Source organism: Cupressus sempervirens, chromosome 8 (genome assembly GCF_028749045.1).
Source record: "Cupressus sempervirens isolate cs-2001-9-10 chromosome 8, ASM2874904v1, whole genome shotgun sequence".
NCBI classification, from domain to species: domain Eukaryota; kingdom Viridiplantae; phylum Streptophyta; class Pinopsida; order Cupressales; family Cupressaceae; genus Cupressus; species Cupressus sempervirens.
This window is the reverse complement of record NC_143125.1, coordinates 383,319,646-383,326,394: the sequence shown is the minus strand read 5'-3', so window position 1 is coordinate 383,326,394 and position 6,749 is coordinate 383,319,646. Positions and strand designations below refer to the sequence as shown.

General features: G+C 34.8%; 1 long non-coding RNA gene across 2 annotated transcripts in view; it reads right to left on the bottom strand.

Moving 5' to 3' along the window:
* LOC149542904 (uncharacterized) overlaps positions 1–6,749 on the bottom strand; it is a 29,483-nt gene continuing 22,734 nt past the window's right edge. For both annotated transcript variants that reach the window (XR_016355556.1, XR_016355555.1), the window contains one exon: positions 1–1,097. This is a non-coding gene — a long non-coding RNA (uncharacterized LOC149542904). The remainder of the gene's footprint in view (positions 1,098–6,749) is intronic.

Genomic DNA, 6,749 nt, shown 5'->3' with positions numbered 1-6,749 from the left:
TTCCAGTCATGGCGGCTCAAATTCCAGAGGTCTCCAACACAAAAAAATCACGCATTCTCTGAAAAATGCAGAAAATTTCCTCAAAACCCTCATTCATGGCGACAATAGTAAAGTTTGGATATGGTGGCCCAAATATGAATGTGCTCAGCAGAGAGAAAATAAAGAAAAGCTACAGTAGTATCCATATTGCATTGAAGATTATACGTCCAAGCTGGAAAAGAGCAGTAAATCAAGAATGGCGACTCTATAATAATGGTAAATAACATATTCTTTCAAAAAATTCAGAAAATGTACTCTATAACCTAGCAAGGGAGAAGCATTTATAACTTTCAGCAGAGATATGCTTGAATAGAAACCAAAATGGCTTCCAAATACGACCAGTCATAGCTTGCAAACACACATTCCCCCATGAAACTAACAGAGCATAATCTCAAATATGGCGGCAACAAACAATAACAGCATTACCTTAACACCAGAAACCAGTAATGGCAGCCACAAGTCAAGGGAAAACCCTAGCCGTATTTCCTTTCAAGCTCTCCAAACAGATGCAATATGCAAAATGAAGTTGTTTTAGGGTTATCACTAAATATAATGCCCTCAATTGTTTTTCATAACCCTTGAAATCCAAATGTGAGAAGTCTTTTCTTTTTTTCTCAAAAGGTAAAAAATGTAATACATATGTCGGGGGGGGGGGGGGAGGGGGAAGTTTGAAGGAAAGGATTGTTAGTGTTGTTCATTTTTCACACATGTTTAAATGAAGGAATACATGCTTATTACTTCCAAGTGATTTTCAAAAATATGCATCAAAGAAAAGTATTTTATTCATTTTTTAAAGAATGTTCAATATTTGCATGATGGAGCAAGTCATGACAGGAATTAAATGCTGAAAGTAAATTTCTCCCACACATCTGACTGTGAGAGTAGTCTATACATGCTGACATACATCTACACCCTACTGAAATCAATAACTGAATAGAAGAGTAAAAGGAGAAAGGTTCATAGGCACCAGTCATTGCCTGTAATGACTGGTGATGTAGCATCCAGCTGCATCCATCCTCTCGCTGCTCCAGACATTGCTCGTTCCGTGCTTCCAATCCCTGTATTTGCAAAGAAGAAAATGGGTTAGATCCAATGGATCTAAGCAATGCTGATGACTCACTCAAATCTCGCTTTTACCAACCTACAGGCTATTCATCTCAGTAAGATACAGACATACGCCAGCAAACAGAGACGTCAATCATGAAGTATAAAAGTATTAAAGGGACAAACTGTCAAAAGTTTTGAAAACCTTTTGTTTCACTCATATAGCAAGAATGAAAGCTACAGTAAGAGGCTACCTATTGCAATAAAAATAACCATTTTCAGCTAACAAGGAAAGCACAGCATATGATCAATTTGATATAATAGCGAGAAGCAATAGGAAGATGCAGAAACAATACTGATGAAGGTGTTAGTTTATTTCCAAAAAACAGATCTAAATATGGAAACTGGAAAGAGAAGCTGTCCTAATATGCCATGCCAAGATTTTGATCAGATAGTATGCAAATAATCATTAAGAGATAAGACAGTCTAATAAAAGGAGAGACGCCGTCAAAAGGAATGTGGAGTCAGCTGTAGAATACAACTACTCAACACCAATTGGCACCGCATACCAAGATCTGAACGCTTCATGGCGGATAAGGTTTGGGGAGGTCTAATAGAGATGTGAAGCAAACAGTAGAGGGACCACCAATTGGAAACACAGATGGAATTCACAATGTCATGATTCAGGATTCAAAGCGTCGCAGGCAGACTCAAGATGCAGTGCCAATTAAGGATTTATTGCAAGAAAGAGATACTAGGTTTGAACAGGAGAGTAGCAAAAAGGGCTCTGATCCAAAATTTCATGAGGCATCCAAATCAAAACATGTGCCAAATGCAGGATCCTTTTTTCAGCACGATGACAGGAGTGCAGCACAAAATAGTCGAAATGTGAGGCGAAGATTCAGTGAGCATGGGGGTTGGAATGACTCCACTAAGGGTCATCCTAGTGACCGTTTCAGAGACATAGCCAACCATGTAGATTCACAAGGAAGAGATAACAAGGGATTTTTGTTGGCAAAAAAGGAAAATAGAGATAGAGTTTGGCGTCATGACAGATTCTTTGAATTAGAAGCGAGCGGGCCTCATGAAACACGCAAACCAGCATTTACAGAAACAAAGATGTTGCCACGTTTTGTGGGTAGTGGAAGCAAATCTGCTGTGGGCATTGTCAATGATGATCGGTATGGTAAGATTGCAGACAGCAAAAGAAGCAGCGGGAAGAGGAAGAAATTTGTGGGCAGAAAGGCATAATGAGAGGAAGTAAAGAAAATTTCAAAACTCAGCAAGAACAAAGACGTCACCAGAAAAAATTGCCACGTTTAGTTATAAACAACGATTCCAATGCTTAAGATCTGAGGTAGAAAAAGGAAAAGCTGAAGTCGTCTTCATACTTACCCAGTCCGCTATCAAGGGCCGTGGCTGGTTGTGACAGCACAAAGAGCAGAAAAATCACAGAGCTGAAAGTGATAATGACGTCCAAGGATCAAATGCAGCAAAACCCCTTTATTTCATACCAAATGCGTATCTCCAGCCATGCCAACATCAAGAAAAGTGAAGCAAATTCAATACTCAGCAAAAGGAGAGACGCCGTCAAAAGGAATGTGGAGTCAGCTGTAGAATACAACTATTCAACACCAATTGGCACCGCATACCAAGATCTGAACGCTTCATGGCGGATAAGGGTTTCTTCTAACCCTAACGTATTTCCTGCTCATTCCCGAGAGTTCCAAATGAAGAAATAAAATCGCAATCTATTCTTTTAACCTTTCCTCAATAACATTTTAGAAAATTTCGGGTCCAGGTAATATGGAGTTTTTTTTATGCACTTTGAGATAGTGCTATAGATTTATAATATAATGTCTATATAATTATTATTAAATTGCATCAACATAAATATTGTAATATTATTTGTTTTTAGTTGATAATATATAAATCAACTAATAAAAAATAATAAATTTTTATTGCAATTTAATAATAATGTCATTTTTTAGTCTTGCATTCTTTTTAAATACTTTTAACTGCATAATATCAAATTGTAATAATTATTAAATAATTGATATTCTTCAAATCAATTATTTAATAATAATTTTCATGCAGTTAAAAATATTTAAAAGTCAAAAGTCAAGACGAGTTTAAGAAGAAGTTGGTCAAGAAAATGCCAAAATTCAAGGGGGCAGCTGCAGTTGAGTTCAGAGGCACAGTTCAAACGGAAGGTTTCAGAGTTGCATTATGGAGTAATTGTGGGCGATTTGGGGAGTTTTTCTTGGTTTTTCTCATGCATGGTTGGTAGAACTTCAGTTCGGGATATCTTGAGCATGTCTTTAGACTTTTCAGAGGTGCTTAATAATGAGTTAACTCATTATTTCAACCCAACTTTTTGCTTTGAGGCAGTTGTATTATTTATTTATACTCCTCTTATTTTGGAGGAAGGGGGTTCAGATTTTGAGGGGGTTCAGATTTTGAGGGAGGACGCTTATGTGATTTGATCCTTAAGTGTAATTTTTTATGATTCTGATCCATTATGCAGATGTACTGTTTTGAGGACCTTTGATGAAAATAGAGTTTTCATTGGAACCAATTTTGGAGTTGACAGATTTAGTTGTGTGCGTTAAGGTGATTGATTTTATTCAAATTGTGTTTTAATTATAATCCTTTCTGAATGATGTCTTATCTTGTACCTTCTTTATAAACAGCTATTCATAGGTTTTGAGTTGTGTTTAAATTATTGATGTATTCGATTGTGATCAAATTCCTTTCGTATATTTTCAAAGTTCATAGACCTCTTAAATTATTGATGTGAATTAGCAGATTTTCAAATAAGGTTTCTTGTGAATGTCTTGTCAAATCTTTCATTGTGTCTCAAGTATAACAGTAATCTGTGTTATCAATTTTGGTGTATCACCTTACTTCTTTAAGTTTTCCGTGTTTTAGGTCATCTTTTTACCCTTTTCCCTTTGAAAGTTTTTCACATTTCCATTAGTATAAGTAAGGTATTAGATATATTATACAGGAACCGGCCTAGGATCCGGAGGTTCAGCCAAGTTATAAGTTACCCACAACTTTTGGCTGATCCCATGTTTCTCCAAAATCGCTGCAAGTTTTAGGACTTAAAGCAAATTTCAGGGTGCAGATTTTGGGAGATAACAGTTAGGTGTTAGGTTTCAAGGGTTAAGTTATTTGTATCAGGTTATATTATGAGTCAAACATGTTAAATGATATTTAATAGTTTGTTTTAAATACAAATAAAGGAATACTGAATATTTCCTTAGGTACTAATGTATTTAACATGTGCCACAAAACTTGGTCTTGGGAGTTACTCGGATATGAAAGGAGGACCTAGTATTAGGATTCAGTTGAGATTATGAGGAAGGATTGTAGGAGCTAAGTATAAGGTCGGATTTGGACTTTGACTAAGTATCCTAAGGGTCTTTATGATCTGTTGGAGCATTTTTGGACCAGTTTGACATGGGTCATGGGTTTTATTATGACTTGGTGCAGTTATCAAACAGTGAGTCATCATTTTTGATGAGGATTGACTCCTTTTTTGGAGTCTTTTTCCATGATTTCGACCCAAGGTGGTTCCTTATTTTGAGGGTCATTTATTGGCTATTGAAGAAGGTTTTTGATATATTCTGTCATTTGTACTTGTAGAAGGTATTCAATATTGAGCAAAGGCTTTTGGTTATTTTCATTGTGTCTTCAGTATTGTCTCACATTGAAATTGTATTTTTAGAACCTTGAAAGAATATATTGAGCATCGGAGATCTATTTTAGGTGTCATTTCTTGTATGCAGATTTATGGTTGATATTTCTTATAAGTGTTATCCTGAAACCTTTAAGATTTGTCTCGTTAAGCATCTTTAGGTGACTGTTATTGTTCTATGCAGGTCAAAAATCGTACCAGTTATTGTAGGTGTTGAATGTGATCAATTTCCACTTATTACTTTCAAGTATTTGGTCTTCTTTTGAAATACTTATGTGCAGATCAATGTGTCATAAATTGAATCAGCATATCCACTGTTAAAAGTATTTATCCCGTGTTCAAGAAAAAACAGTTTTGATCATAATTTTTTGGTGTATAGCCATTTTACCTAGGAAGTTGTTTTAAATCAGTCTCTTCACATCCCTTTTCCTCACAAGTTTCTTTTCTGGTCATCTGTTCACAAGTGATATACCATTGAAATTTTTTGATAGAAACTGGCCTAGAATCCGAAGGTTCAGTCCTGTTTTTAGGTCACCCACACCTTTGGACTGATCCAATGTTATCCAAAAATCTCTAGTATTTTGATGCGGAGATAGGGTGCAAATTTTTGGAGTTAACAATTATATCAACTATTATTGGGTTACTAAGTGGAAATAATTCCTAGAAGGGGACATTACAACTAAGAAAGCCACTATATTTTCTTACTCAGCCTGTTAAATAAGGCCAATAAAATATTGAGTTTATTTCTCATTATCATTGCATTTATTAATTGTCACAACTGAAAATGCACAATATTTTCTCTCTTCTTTGTAACAATAAGTAGATTTATATACTTGCAAGATAGGCCCTATACACAACCATTATGTCTCTCATTTGTATTCTCTCCAACAAAACATAGGTGCATAGAAAAATGTATTTCACAAGCTATGGAAAACCTGCATTACAAAATAATACAACATTGATCAAAATTTTAAGAAATTTTCATATGATCAAATCTTTGAAATGGCAAATTTTATGTTATCTACTACCTCTATTGGCAAATTTACTATGGATTCTAAAATTTAATAAACCACCAATTATTGCTTGTTAAAATGTGTGGAAATTTAGAAACATATCCAATGTCCATGAGATCATTGGTATCACCACTATCATAATTTCATGGAACAAATGTCGACAGACAGATAGGATGCTTACCTACTGCTGCAGGTAAATTATTGGTATGTCAAAGTTATGACCTAGCCATTTAACTTGTGAACAAGATGTGACTCCTGAACCTAGAACCATTTAGATTTTTAATGGCCTTCATGAGACCCCTAACAACCTAGTACTATAATCCAGTACCAAAATGTTAAAATAAAAAATGTCCAAGAGGTAATGTGTTACTGTTAATAGTATCTTTCAAAAAGAGGAGTGATGAATGATGTACAAGGGATGTAGATGAAGCTACCATTTAGGTGAAAACTGTTCGAGTGGAGGCTAACTATAGTTTCTATTTTAAGACAAAAGATAAGTTATTTCAAATATCCATGAAAGCAGAAATAATATTCTAGAGATACAGAACATATATAATTTCAAATTTATACGAAAGAAGGAAGATATATTTGTATGAGATAATTTAAGCTTTCTTTAAAAGAGAGGTTCCAAACACCAATTTTCAGTAGAACTCATAGCTATTTAACAATTTGAACTTGTCGATAAAGAGAATTGGACAATATCCAAAATAGTAGCATTTAAATGTAGAAGCTTGAAACTAAGATAAAATTTGTGAGGCCTCACCCAATCCGTCAAAGTATAGTTGACATATTTGCATTATGACACTTCTAATTTGACGTGTTGATTTATTTTCAAGACTATAGAGTTATGTTATCTTAATATTTACATTTTGATGATCCACACTTATGTCCACACATGAAGACCTAAATGATATAATTAATGATTTCGTTTACATACTAACCTTTCTCAA